We start from the raw sequence: 14879 nt of genomic DNA on the forward strand, positions 1-14879 counted from the left end.
AACTTTGAGGGAGCTGGCCCCTCTCAAATATTTTATTGGGGGTCCGAAGGAACCTCAGCCCCTAGGACTTGGCTCCTATGGCTGGCTTAAGGCATTCTGCAGCCTGAGGTGAAAGACAAGCTAGCACCCCCATTTCAGATACAGAAGCTGATTGGATCGGCAGCTGAATTTTATTTTGACACTGCGACAGCATCATCCTGAGAGCAGCAGGCTAGCTTAGGGGGCCATGGGAAGGCTCTCTTATAACACCTCGCCACCACTCTCATGCAACAACTGCCACCTGTCTTGGCCTATCAGTGTCTTGGATTCTACTACAACTGGGATTGTTCATTTAGTCGAGGGAATAGTATCACACCCTTCAATACAATTCCCAGGGCAGCTCACAAAATTTAGAAAGACAATAAAATGAATTCAAAGCAGGCAAATATACTAGAAACAGAAAGCAAGCTCCCGTTTCCTCTCCGAAGAGGACAGCAGAAGCTGCTACGTTCAGAGCTGCAGGAAATGTTTAGCGTGCTTTTACAAGAAGCATGGCAGGTGTACATTGCAGCATGGGAAACCACCTGAGTTGGAGAGCCTTGTTCTGTGCATTCCTGAGTATCATGGTGGCTCCAGCCCTGGGCAGTTCTGTCCTTCAGGATCACAGACAGATGTAGTTGCCCCTAAATCCTACCAACTTGCCCACTCTGCCATTTATACTGGCATGTGCGTATCCATGTTCAAGGTGACCGCACCCATGTGCACCACTGCCAGGAGACTCTCCAAACATTTCAAAATGCCCCCCCCCAAAAAAAACTTATTCACTTCCATTTAAAGCGAAACAAACAAACACAGGATGTATCCAAGGAGTTTCAACTTTGCAAATATGTATATGTCTTTAACTTGCCATCAGCGTGTTGCAGCAGACAGGCCAAGCCAAGAGGAAATTCTTTGGCAGTGACATCAATTCAGCACTAACTAATGTAATGAGATTTGATTGAAGGGCTCTTTGATAAGCAGAGCGACTGAACTGTGTTGGGAAAACAAGCAATCAACGCTCTTAATACGAAAGTGAGGCTTCTCCGTCCCTCACAGGATTCTTCTCTTCTTCATTCAGCCAATGGGCAGGTGTCATGTTTGGACCCAAATAGCCAAAATAATGACATCATCATCACTATTATTATTTGTGCATAGCACCATCACTGTATTGTCCTCCAACATTTCTCCAATGAAAATAGGGACATCCTTTCCAATAATAATAATTGTTGTTGTTTAGTCGTTTAGTCATGTCCGACTCTTCATGACCCCATGGACCAGGCACTGCTGTCTTCCACTGCCTCTCGCAGTTTGGTCAAACTCATGTTGGTAGCTTCAAGAACACTGTCCAGCCATCTCGTCCTCTGTTGTCTCCTTCTCCTTGTGTCCTCCATCTTTCCCAACATCAGGGTCTTTTCCAGGGAGTCTTCTCTTCTCATGAGGTGGCTAAAGTATTAGAGCCTCAGCTTCAGGATCTGTCCTTCCAGTGAGCACTCAGGGCTGATTTCCTTCAGAATGGAGAGGTTTGATCTTCTTGCAGTCCATGGGACTCTTAAGCATCTCCTCCAGCACCATAATTCAATAATAATAATAATAATAATAATACCCTGCCCATCTGATTGGCTTTCCCCAGCCACTCCAACATTTATAAAAACATGATAAAACATTAAACATTTAAAAACTTCTCCATACAGGGCTGCCTTCAGATGTCTTCTAAAGGTTGTATAGTGACTTATCTCCTTGGCGTTGGGGGTCAAATATCTCCATACCCTCCAACATGTCTCTGATGCAAATAGGAACATCCTAAGGAAAAGCAGGACATTATGGGATCAACTCAGAAACTGGGACGGCTTCTGTAAATCCAGGACTGTCCCTGGAAAACAGGGAAACTTGGTGGGTCTGGTGTAAATGAAGTATCACAAGCAAGAGAGGGGGGGGGAGAGGATAGGTCAGAAGAGCTCAGTTTTGACAGTGGGGAGAGAGCAAAGGGAGAGATAGCTAGCCAGGAACCTGGGAAGTGGCTTTATACAAAGTCAGAGCCATTGGGCGATCTAGCTGTGCACTAGAGATGCCAGCAGAGATTAAGACTGGGACCTTCTGTAGGCAAAGCAGGTGTCTTCCCACTCAGCTACAGCCCTTTCAAGGGGCGGATGTGAGCAAACTTCAGCTTGGTTTAAGTTGGGGATGAGAGCTGAGGGATCAGGAGTCAAGCAAACAATCAAATATTTGTTTTCAGAATAAGGACCCTTTGGACCCCAATGTATGTCTTTTTTTGCTACAGGCAGAGCCTCATCAGTTCCATCAGTCTCAATGGTTTCTAGAGAAAGGGCCAAGGTGAGCTCTATCCAAACCTTCCCAATCTTTGCAGATCTGTGGTTGGATTGCACTGTAAATCTCTGCCTCTTGAAATGGAGATAACACGGTGTCAGTTGCCATGATGTCTATTTGTCAAATTAAATTAAAGTCTCCAGAATAAAGAGCATTTCTCTTCTCTCTCTCTCTCTTTCTCATCCCTCCGGTCATAGGCGCTTCATGAATTCATACATGCCAGAACATTATTATTTATGAGTATCCTCCATTCTGGGGAAGTTGTTTGCTTAAAAAGTGCACGTCTCATATCCCAGGCTGCCGAGCCCCAGGCCTTGATCAAGTCTGGCTTCATCCTCTCCCATGAACGAAAGCCAGTTGCTCCTGATTCCCCTCCTTCCTGACCCAACATCCTGTTCCTAGCCTCTTCCTTTCCTCCTCTGGTCTCTGCTAAGTATTTCCTTCATTTGATTACCCATAGGCCTACATTCTTAAAAATGTATGAATGAGTGAGTGAGTGAGTGAGTGAGTGAATCTTTATTTGCATCAGCCACCAGCCATAGCAATGAAACAAAATGCAGTATACACGGGATAAAGGTAAAAAGTTAATTATATAAAATACATTTTGGGGGGTTGGATCAATAGTCAAACAATGGATCTTATTCTAAATGCCCCGGTTAAAAACCTTGCATCTTCTGCTGTCACCTGTTCATCTTGATCTGCCAAGAGAAAGGACACTGTGACCCTCTCAAAAATGTCATTTTTACAAGGCCATTATTTCAATGGGTGTAGGACGTGGAGGTGGGGATTGGTGGGGCGATTTGATTCAGTTCACATTTAAAGGCAAACCCTCTTTGCAATTTGCACTTCCCTGAATTTTGCCATGCCAAGTGATACCTACAAAACTGTGTGCACTAGGGCAAAGTTTGCACCCACTGAGGGATGTAGCATACCGTACATAAATGCATTACATTAGGAGAAATAGCTTTTCAAAAAAATGTGTATATTGGACAAAAATGTGCCTGTTAGAATAAATTTGCACTAAAATGCTGGTGAATGAGGACTTATTTCAAATTCGCAAATTCAACGTCTGGCAAAGGCCGGAGGGTTTCAGTTTTTTAGTCAATTGGCATTGGCTTAATCCTATTTTTAGGTGCTCCAGTTGATTGGAAGGAATTCTAGCGGTCTTGATGTTGCATATTATGTGAATTTGTGGGTGTGTCTTTGTGTTGTTTTCCACCCTGGTATCTGCTCAGATCAATAAAATGAAGATTTCAGTGAGAGGGCTGTGGCAAGAACCTTCTTCCTCGGTATCTAGATTTCAATGTAAAATGATTTTTTTTAATGGACGAACTTTTAGCTAAATTAGTTCCCCCACCTCCATCGTGGGCTCAGGTTGTATGTATGTGTAAATAAACTCTATATCCTGAAGACACCACAATTTCCTCTGTCCCTCATTCTGAGGAAACCAGCAATTGGTACCGCTCAGAGATTGGGGTAGCGTGCGACAATATAGTAGAAGAGGATGTTTCATTTTGTTTTCTGTCTGCACTTTCAGAGATTATTTATTATTATTATTATTCAGCAACTTATAATTTTTTCCGCAAATGAAAAAATAAACGAAGAAAACAAACCCCAAAATAAGAGAAAAAAACCTCAAAGCCTTCAACATTTGTTCTTGGCTGACCGAATCCACTTCCCGTGAGAGTCCCCTTTCACAGCTCTTCCCTAATCCTCTAGAAATCGCCTGCTCTCTCTCTCTCTACAGCTGTCGATTCTCCCTGATATAACTATTTGTTCAATTATTCTTGGCAGAGATGTCACGGCCAGCCTCAAAGGGCTCCAAGCCCCAGAACTCAGCCAACTTCAATCGCGCCAGACCCATGACAAGGAGGCCTGTTGGGACAGGCCTGTTTGAAGCCTGCTCTGTCCATCTCGGGCTGGGCACTCTGCCGCTGCCCTTTACCTTTGCTAACACACCCAAATGCCCCGAGGGGCATTTGTGGCCGTGTGGGGTGGGCAGCATTGGTGGGAGGGGGGTGGGTGGGAGAGGAAGAAAGGAAATGCCGTGATAGTACCGCGAGAATGCTTGTGTGATAAGATAATTACAAATGAAAGAGAGATTAGCAGAAGCTGTCAGGACAAATGCTTCCAAAATGGTTTCTGAGGCGCTGGCGGTTTGTTCTAACAGGGAGAGTCAGCTGCAGCTGCCGTCTCCATGGTGACCCCGGGCAACAAAGGCCCCGCCGGGATCCCCACATGAAAATGGAAGGCTAGTTGGGGGGTGGGGGGGAGAAGAGATGACAGACTGGGCCAGACCTGCGTCATACAAATGGACTGGTAATTAACACATTTTTCCCCCTTCCCCACACTTGTCTCTCTCCAGCCTCTGCCCACCCAACGGGGCTTTTTCGGAAACATTAAAACCCAACTAATAAATTGCTTACAGCTGCTGAAAGACGAGCCCTGTCTGGCTGAGACTCCGGCGGTCACCTGCTTCCCACCCCCCACCCCTCGCCGACACCCTCCATTGATCTTCCAAGGGGTCCTGCCTGAACTTTTTCCTAGACGGAGACCAACATTTAAACATGGCACAGAAATACACAAATGGCACAGATTCCAGGCAGGCACACCACGGCCCAGAGTCCAGACAGCACAGCCGCCAGGCTTAGCAACAGGGCAACCAAACTCTGGCCACAGCTTCACTAATAGCTCACCTGCGTTCTGTGAGCCATATTTCACCTGGGCTGTTTGCATGGCACCTGGTACCCTGGATAAGGTCACTCATTTAGCAGCATGTCAAAAGCTGGTCTGCTGACCTAGTTCATGCCTCAGGGGAAGGCAGTTGAGGGAGAGAGGCTGCAGAGGGGGTCAAGAACTTGCAAGGCTGTAGCAGACCTTCCAAGTGCCCCTATTTTCCAAGGACAGTCCGAGATTTACAGAAGCCATCCTGGTTTCTGATTGGATCCTGGAATGTTCTGCTTTTCCTTAAAGGTAAAGGGACCCCTGACCATTAGGTCCAGTCGTGGCTGACTCTGGGGTTGTGGCGCTCATTTCGCTTTATTGGCCAAGGGAGCCGGCGTACAGCTTCCGGGTCATGTGGCCAGCATGACTAAGCCGCTTCTGGCGAACTAGAGCAGCACACGGAAACGCCGTTTACCTTCCCGCCGGAGCGGTACCTATTTATCTACTTGCACTTTGACGTGCTTTCAAACTGCTAGGTTGGCAGGAGCAGGGGCTGAGCAATGGGAGCTCACCTCATCGTGGGGATTCGAACCGCCGACCTTCTGATCGGCAAGTCCTAGGCTCTGTGGTTTAACCCACAGCGCCACCCACGTCCCACTGCTTTTCCTTAGGATGTCCCTATTTTCATCCGAGAAATGTCGGAAGGTATGGAGTTATGCGACCCCCAAGCCAAGGAGAAAAGTAACTATACAACCTTTAGAAAATGTCTAAAGGCAGCCCTGCATAGGGAAGTTTTCAGATGTTTAATGTTTTATTATGTTTTTACATATGTCAGAAGCTGCCCAGAGTGGCTGGGGCAACCCAGTCAGATGGGTAAAGCCTCCTGGGCGGTGTTCAGAAAGTGGTGGGGGGGGGATGAGTGTTCAGACCCCTGGGCTCTCACTTGTGGGGTGCCTCAGGGTTCTGTCCTCTCCCCCATGCTTTTCAATATTTACATGCAGCCGCTGGGAGAGATCATCAGGAGGTTTAGGCTGGGTGTTCATCAGTATGCAGATGATACCCAGCTCTACCTCTCTTTTAAATCAGAACCAGTGAAGGCGGTGAAGGTCCTGTGTGAGTGTCTGGAGGCGGTTGGAGGATGGATGGCGGCTAACAGATTGAGGTTGAATCGTGACAAGACAGAAGTACTGTTTTGGGGGGACAGGAGGCGGGCAGGTGTGGAGGATCCCCTGGTCCTAAATGGGGTAACTGTGCCCCTGAAGGACCAGGTGCGCAGCCTGGGAGTCATTTTGGACTCACAGCTGTCCATGGAGGCACAGGTCAAATCTGTGTCCAGGGCAGCTGTTTACCAGCTCCATCTGGTACGCAGGCTGAGACCCTATCTGCCTGCGGACTGTCTCGCCAGAGTGGTGCATGCTCTGGTTATCTCCCGCTTGGACTACTGCAATGCACTCTACGTGGGGCTACCTTTGAAGGTGACTCGGAAACTACAACTAATCCAGAATGCGGCAGCTAGACTGGTGACTGGGGGCTGCCGCCGAGACCATATAACACCGGTCTTGAAAGACCTACATTGGCTCCCAGTACGTTTCCGAGCACAATTCAAAGTGTTGGTGCTGACCTTTAAAGCCCTAAACGGCCTCAGTCCAGTATACCTGAAGGAGCGTCTCCACCCCCATCGTTCTGCCCGGAAGCTGAGGTCCAGCGCCAAGGGCCTTCTGGCAGTTCCCTCATTGCGAGAAGCAAAGCTACAGGGAAGCAGGCAGAGGGCCTTCTCGGTAGTGGCGCCCGCCCTGTGGAACGCCCTTCCAGCAGATGTCAAAGTGATAAACAACTACCTGACATTCAGAAGACATCTTAAGGCAGCCCTGTTCAGGGAAGTTTTTAACGTGTGATATTTTAGTGTATTTTTGGTTTCTATGGAAGCTGCCCAGAGTGGCTGGGGAGGCCCAGCCAGATGGGCGGGGTATAAATAAAATAATAATAATAATAATAATAATAATAATAATAATAATAATAATAATATTGAATAGAATGTCCCTATTTTCATCAGAGGAAAATTGCAGGGTATGTCGTAGCTCAGTGATGTGCCTTGCAAGGATGTGCCTTGCAAGGCCCCATGTTCCAACCCTAGTATCCCAGGTAGGGCAGGGGAAGCATCCTGCCTAAGAACCTCGAGAGCCACTGCTGGCCACTATAGACTATACTGAGCTAGATGAGGGGCTATGTGTTGTGTGAAGAAAGTGAGCAGGGAGCAGTTTTCCTCCCTCCCTCCCAATATGAGAATTTGGGGAGAGTCAATAAAGTTGAATGACTAGAAGAATCAAGGCAGACAAAAGGAAGTATTTCACCATGCAGTGCATTAGTTAAGCTATGGGATTTGCTTCCACAAGGTGCAGCCAAGGCCACCAGCTCAAATGTTTTTTGAAAAGAGGATTAAAGAAATTCACGGAGAATAAAGCTATCAGTGGCTACTAGCCAGGGGGACGGTGCTCTACCTCCACTGCCAGAGACAGTACACCTCTGAATACCAGCTCCTCCTGGGCATCCCAAGTTGGGAGAGTGCTGTTGAACATAGGAGAAGCTTGTTGCATCAGGCCGATGGCCCATCTCCTCCAGCATTCCATTCTCGTATGGCCAACCAGATGCCCTCTCCTCCATGAATTTTCTAATCCTCTTTTGAAGCCATCTAGTTTGTTGGGTGTCACAGTCTCCCATGGGAGCAAGTTCCATAGTTTAACTATGCGCTGCATGAAGAAGGATGTTCTTTTGTCTGTCCTGCATTTCCCAACACTGAGCTTCATTAGATGCCCACCAGTTCTAGTGTTATGAGAAAGGGAGAAAAGCTAATCTCCATGCCATGCATAATTTCATAAACGTCTACCATGTTGCCTGTCGCTCGCCTTTTCCCTAAACGAAGACGTCCCAAATACTGCAATTCTCCTTCATAGAGGAATTGCTCTGCCCTCTTGACTGGGACGCAGGTGGTGCTGTGAGTTAAACCACAGAGCCTAGGATTTGCCAATCAGAAGGTCAGTGGTTCGAATCCCTGTGACGGGGTGAGCTCCAACTTAGCAGTTCAAAAGCACGTCAAAGTGCAAGTAGATAAATAGGTACCGCTCTGGTGGGAAGGTAAACGGCGTTTCCATGTGCTGCTCTGGTTCGCCAGAAGCGGCTTAGTCATGCTGGCCACATAACCCAGAAGCTGTACGCCGGCTCCCTCAGCTAATAAAGCGAGATGAGCGCCGCAACCCCAGAGTCAGCCATGACTAGACCTAATGGTCAGGGGTCCCTTTACCCTTTACCTTTACCTTGACTGGGATAGCTCAGTCAGTAGAGTCAGAGACTCTTAATCTCACTGTTGTGGGTTTGAGCGAGCCCCACGTTGGGCAAAAGATTCCTGCATTTCAGGGGCTTGAACTAGATGGCCCTCAAGGTGCCTTCAAACTCTTCAATTCTATGATTTTGATTGCCCTTGGTTGTTGTGCTCAAGTCTTGCTTCCCAGCTTCCCATGTAGGCATCTGATTGGCCACTGTGAGTACAGGATGCTGGGCCAGATGCTTCATTAGAGTCCTTCTGGTGCAGCTCAGGGTCCTCCTTACATTCTTAACGTGGATTTCGAGGCAACTCTTCTCCATGACTTTATGACCTTGAACCCTTCCTCCATTCATCAACTCGGAAGACGTATGGATGTTAACACATTCCATGTTTGTCTGAGGAAGACCCAGCAGGAGCAAAGCCAGCGATCTGGTTTCCTTCTCCTCTTGCTGAGCTCCGTGCTCAAACGGCCCATTTCTTGTGGGGAGGGGGGGGGAGACTCTCTTGATTCAGAGGCTCCTTTTTTCCAACAGGTTCTGCATCTCTCTGTGTGTTTGTAACATCAACAGCCGCCCAGCCAAGCTTGTGGCATTTGCCGATGGGGAAAACAGGCTGAGATCGGGATGTTGTGCATTGACGCCAAGGGGCTGCGCATTGCAGATTGTTCCACCTGGCGAGGCGAGCGGCTGAACGGGACTTCAACTCTCAGTGACCTCCTGGGAGCGCAAGCAGATCCAAAGCCATCCCCTTTCTCCCTTGTTGTAATGCAAAGCGGGGAGTGATATTCCTTCATTTGTCGCATTTGCCTGTATAAATTGCCGCTTTCCTCGCCAGATCTACATGCAGGCCTGACTCTCAAGGACCACCGGGGGGGGGGGGGAGGAATATAGATGCTTTCTAGAGGTTTTGAAAAGCAGAGATGGCATTAAGTGGAGGGCTCCCCCCTCCCATGCCCAAGCTGCCTAAGGGATATACGGACCCAGCTCCCATTAAAATTAATAGTCCAGATCTTCCCCTTAATGTTCTAAAAGGTTTTCTTCCTTTCAACTGGTCTTGAGCGAGAACATTATAGCAGATAAACAGAAACTCTTTCCTCCGCATCGGAAGAGGTAAAATTCAGCTCCTATTAAAATCAAAAGAGCAACCCGCAATTTGGGGACTGTGGGTTTAGAACAAAGGCACACGGCAATTTCAACCCTGATTTCGCACACAGCCCAAGCAAACCAAAAAAACACAAAAGCAACACAAATGTGTACACCAACCTCTGCCAAGCTGGCTGGGACTGGGACTGATGGAAATTGTAGTCCATAACTTCTGGAGGGCACTAGGTTGATGAAGGCTGAAACAACCTTTGTTGATATTATTATCTCAGCTCTTTCCCTTCTACATATGCACAGATGGGGTGATCAGATATTGATGGTTGGACTGTAAGCAAAGGCATTAAAACGGTGTGGCTGCCAGATGTCCACAGCTGCCGAATATTACTACTAGGGATGTAAGAAGGCACCTTTCCCCACTCCAGTCAGTACTCTTTGCATGCAGCACTGTTTGCATTCCACTGCAGGCCAACTTCCACCAAAAATGAAATTTTTGCTGGGGCAAAATTATGTAACTTACGTAAGTGACATAAATCACTTTGTTGTTGCATTGTTGCACCCTGTTCATGTCTGTGCAAAGGAAATGCAGTGCAGATGAGGGGTGGGTGTAATAAAGCATGTATGGCTTGCAGGCTGAAAGCAGCAACAGTAGCGAATGCGGATTGCATTCCCCGGATTGATTTCCAACACCATCCAATTACAGCTCCCCTTTCCAATTTTGTCAGCATTCTCCAACATCCCTGACAAACACATATTGCAGACTGAAGGAGACTCAAATAATGTCCCTCTTCCTTGTCTTCAAAGATAGATGATTCCAGGGATGCAGCCACCAACGCCATTCCAATCAGTTTTCTTGATGATAAGATTAACCTTATGGATGATGGCACAGGGTGGGGGTGGGGACCTTTAGAAAAGAGAATTGTACAGAAAGCCCTCTTGCCATTTCTTTTCACAGGGCAATCCATCACCAAGAGCCCTTCCCATGCTGCCTCTGCTCTGAGCTCTGGCTGGAACAAAACTTCCTTTCTCTCCGTGCCACCTGCACAAACGGGGTCCTGACCCAACCAAGCTGGAACTCTTCCTCGTCATGTCATCGCCGGCCTCTGCATTTTTACAGTGCGCAGTTGGTTGCCTGAAATCTGGCCGCTTTCTTGGCATCGGGGCAAGAAGTCTGCATAGTTCAGCATCACATTCTCCGCATGCATGGACCCCAAACGCACAAAACGGCTCGTGGGAGTCAAAAGCTGAGATGGGAGCTCTCTCTACAGTTGATGGACAAACCCCACAGGTCTGGCTATGCCTGCAAAACAAACTCGGTAGGGGCGCATGTCATGGAGAAGGGGGATAGATTTAGGAAAGATTTTCTCCCTCTCTAGAAGTCATGGGCATCCAATGAAGCCGAATGTTGGAAGATGCAGGGCAGACAAAAAAGGAAAGGAACTCACTTTCACAAGAGGCAGTGATGGCCATCGACTGGAATGGCTTTTAAAGAAGGTAAGGCAAATTCATGGAGGATAAGATTATGGATGGCTATGTTTTGCCTCCGCAGTTGGAGGTGCAGTGGTACCTCTAGTTACGGACTCGACCCGTTCCAGGGTGCCGTTCACACCCCAAAAAGTCCACAACTAGAGTGCCGCTTCTGCGCACATGCGTGGTGCAATAGAGCGCTTCTGCGCATGAACGTGCAGCGAAACCCAGAGGTATACACTTCCAGGTTTGCCACGTTTGTATCCTGAAAAAACGCAACCAGAGACTGACGTAACAAGAGATACCACTGTACTAATACTTCTGAATACCTGTAAGTGAAGTCAGTAGTGTGGGGAGGGCCCTTGTGCTCGGGGGTCCTGCTTTTGAGGGATCTGAGTGGCCACTGTGAGAACAGGATGCTGGACTGAGTGGGCCACTGACCTGATCCAGAAGGCTGCTTCTTATGCTCTTAATCAAGATGAGTGCTCAATTCAACTGGAAGCCACACCATATTCCAACATTAAACAGTTTCCTGAGAAAGAGGAGTGCAGTAATAGAAAAGCCCATCTTTGTGGTGGCAAAGTTTGAGGAGTGCATTTCTGGCATTAAGGACTTTCTGGAAGCCTCTTTGAAATCAGCCACTTGGCATGATTTGCCTCTCTTCCTCTCAACAGCATCTCATCACGTACTGCCTGAGGATATAAAAACCCTTCACCCATAGCTTTAAAAACTGACATCTTCCTGTACTGCACATTCAGGGATCCTGTGAATTTCAAGCTGGGCCGTGGAGGAATGATTTGGCTCAGAAAATGGAATTAAAGATGGATTATGTGAGGGGGAGAAATGAGCAGGCAAGTTACTGCCTCGCTTTAAAAAAAAATATATATATTTATTAAATTTTTAACAAGAAAAGGGTTACAAAACAGTAAAAGAAAAATACAAAAAAAATACAAAAACCAAAATTAAACATAAAGAGAAAAAATAAAAAATAAAAATCCCTCTTTCTAATATCTTACCACTCATTTACTTGTTTTCATGACTTCCTCACACCTCCCTTTTTTGTATTCCATTTAAAAATTTGTTCAGCAAATTCATACCCTCTTAGTTTACCCTTAATTGTTTAAGAATATGCAAGAGTGGATTGATATTAGATGAAAATTTGAAGTTATAATATGTGAGGTTACTGCCTCGCTTTTTCCCTGGAGTAGGTTTTGCCTCACCATACCAATGTTTAAAGCAGTTTTATACTGCTTCAACAGACATGGTATTCCCCACAGAATCCTAGGAAATGCAGTTTGTTCAGGGTGCTATGCAATATTATGAGACCCCATTCCTCTCCACCCCACCCCCCAAGCTACAATGCTTAAAATTCCCTGGGAAGAGGGATGGATGGTTAAACCACTCTGAGAATTGTAGCTCCATGAGGAGAATAGGGGTCTCTGCACAAACTACATTTCCCAGGATGGTTTGGGGGGAACCATGACTGTTTAAAGTGGTATCATAATACCCTCTAACATGCTGCACAGGAAAATTGAGACACATGTCTTTCGTGGCCAGGAACCAACACAGGACATCCTGGGATTCAGGATGGCTTCTGTAATTCCGGGATGTCCCACTTAAAACAGGACAGTTGAGAGGTATGTGTCATAGTGCTTTAAAGGTATGATGTGAATGTAGCTTAGGACTGCAGCCTAGGAGGACTTACAGGGGTGCTGATCCTGATCTGAGTACCTCTTTTAACACTGTGCCCCCCCTGCTTTTGCAGTAGTAGTGTGGAGTAAAAGAGCCTTACTTGTAAGTTTAAGGTGACTATGTGTGCCCCATCTGTACCATACATCCAACGACTCAAAGAATGACTTGGCATCTCTTATCTCTCATTAGTTTAGCCTGCTCCACCCAATCACAACCGACCCATTGCTTTGAACAGTAAACATTGTTCCCTGTGGGTGAAAACGTGGCTGGGGGGTTGCTGGGGGGCAATGCTGACTGGGAAAATGCCAAGAAGGGAAATCTTGACGTGTCCCCATCCTCAGTGCTGCTTCTATGCTCGTTTTCTCACCTGCCGAGGCTGCTTATTTGCATCCCGGTGCCGCATCTGCTAACCACGGCCCTGCCTCCCACATTTCTAAACCACAGAGCCTAGGGCTTGCCGATCAGAAGGTCAGCAGTTCGAATCCCTGCGACAGGTTGAGCTTCTGTTGCTCGGTCCCTGCTCCTGCCAATCTAGCAGTTCGAAAGCACATCAAAGTGCAAGTAGATAAATAGGTACCACTCTGGCAGCAAAGTAAACAGCATTTCCGTGCACTGCTCTGGTTTGCCAGAAGTGGCTTTGTCATGCTGGCCACATGACCCAGAAGCTGTACGCCAGCTCCCTCGGCCAATAAAGCAAGATGAGCGCCGCAACTCCAGAGTCATCCACGACTGGACCTAAAGGTCAGGGGTCACTTTACCTTTACCTTTTCATTCCATACCCTCTAGCGAAAGTAGAGACGTCCTAAGGAATGAAGACCATCTGAGGATCAAATCAGAAACTGGGATGGCTTCTGCAAATCAAGAACGGTCTCCCTGGGAAACAAGAGTACTTGAAGGGTCTGTAATGCTGTATTTTGCATTATTTTGTATCACACACACACACACGAAAAAGGTTAGACCTCCCAATAATTTCCACCTCCAACCTCCGTCTCACCCTCCTCTCTTCCATCATCCAGCATCGGGCTCTGAGCAGCTGTTTCCGAGCGGCGCAGATTGTGCTTGAAGTGATACGTCAAAACACCATTAGCAAGGCCTGCCTGCTCTTCTCAGCCTCCCTGCTCTCCCAGCCAGGACAGTCTGGCGCTGAGACACCCGGCCTGGTGCTTTGAAGAGCCCAGTGTGTGCTGCACTCAGACAGCTGGGCCTTGCCAGAAACTGCCCTGCCCTCCCTCCCGAACCTTGGGGCTAAACTGGCGTTTTAAAATAGAGCTCTGCTCAATGACGGGGGTGACAACTGCGCAATTATTTCCAACACTTGTTTACCGACTTGCTTGGGAAGTTGAACTTCCATCTGGTGCAAGCAAATGCAGTGGAGCATTGACATGGCTGGCAAACACAAACTATCTGAAGAACTATCTGAAGAACTGTGCACGCACACAAAAGTTTATACCTAAAACTACTCAGTTGGTCTCTAAGGGGCTACTTTTTAATTTACAATTCTTCTGGGAGGATTCTTTTAAAGACTTTCTTAGATTATATAACTGTCAGGGAACTGCCATCGGAGCCAAGGGTGGTGGTAAGGCTCCCCGATGACGCTGGAGAGGGAACCAGCAAGGAGAGCGGGATTGCTTCCGATGGGGAAGGAAATAGACGTGACGCCAGGGAGGAAGGGGAGGCTGAGGGAGCTTCGGAGGGAAGGCTCAGGGACGGTTCCAGCGAGACCAGCGGGGAGAGCACAGGACCTCCCCTTGGGACGCCCACTCTGCGCAGAAAGCTTCCGCACAGAGAAGCTAGGCGGCGACTTGGTGTCAAAGAACTCTTATGTTGGAGGAAATTCAGGAAACGCCCACTGACGGATTCTGCCAGTGATTGAGACAGCCACGGAGTAAGGGCTGTCCGGCCAGGGAAAGTTTTAACCAAACCACTCAGCTTGGAGCAGTTTGGGGCTTACGCACAAGCAACCCCATATCCCATTACAATAACTTTTCTGAGGACTTGATTTTTTAAAGGGAGTTCTTATGTTTTTAAGAAGAGTCTTTTTAACTATCTTTTTAAAGAATTGTTTTAATTTATTTTGACTACGGCAGACCTACTTGAATCAAGCAGAAACTATGTATTCATTGTTTTATTTATTATTATTAATAAATATCTGTATACTGCTGTGTCTCACAATTTACAGCGATTTACAGCCATGAGAACCATACAATAAAAAGCCATGCAAAGTATATATAAAAAAAACCAGACATCAGTTAACCATGGTGGAAGGGTGTATTCTTAACTGCCTGCATAGGCTTGGT

The 14879-nt window shown here is 47.2% G+C and overlaps 1 long non-coding RNA gene across 1 annotated transcript; it reads left to right on the forward strand.

Moving 5' to 3' along the window:
* Positions 1 to 4498: 4498 nt before the first annotated feature.
* LOC307203679 lies at positions 4499 to 14069 on the forward strand. The gene is made up of 3 exons (XR_013833328.1): positions 4499 to 4662; positions 10379 to 10917; positions 13599 to 14069. It is a non-coding gene; the product is annotated as an uncharacterized lncRNA (long non-coding RNA).
* Positions 14070 to 14879: the final 810 nt, after the last annotated feature.

Source organism: Podarcis cretensis (assembly GCF_951804945.1).
Source record: "Podarcis cretensis genome assembly, chromosome: 15".
Taxonomy (NCBI): domain Eukaryota; kingdom Metazoa; phylum Chordata; class Lepidosauria; order Squamata; family Lacertidae; genus Podarcis; species Podarcis cretensis.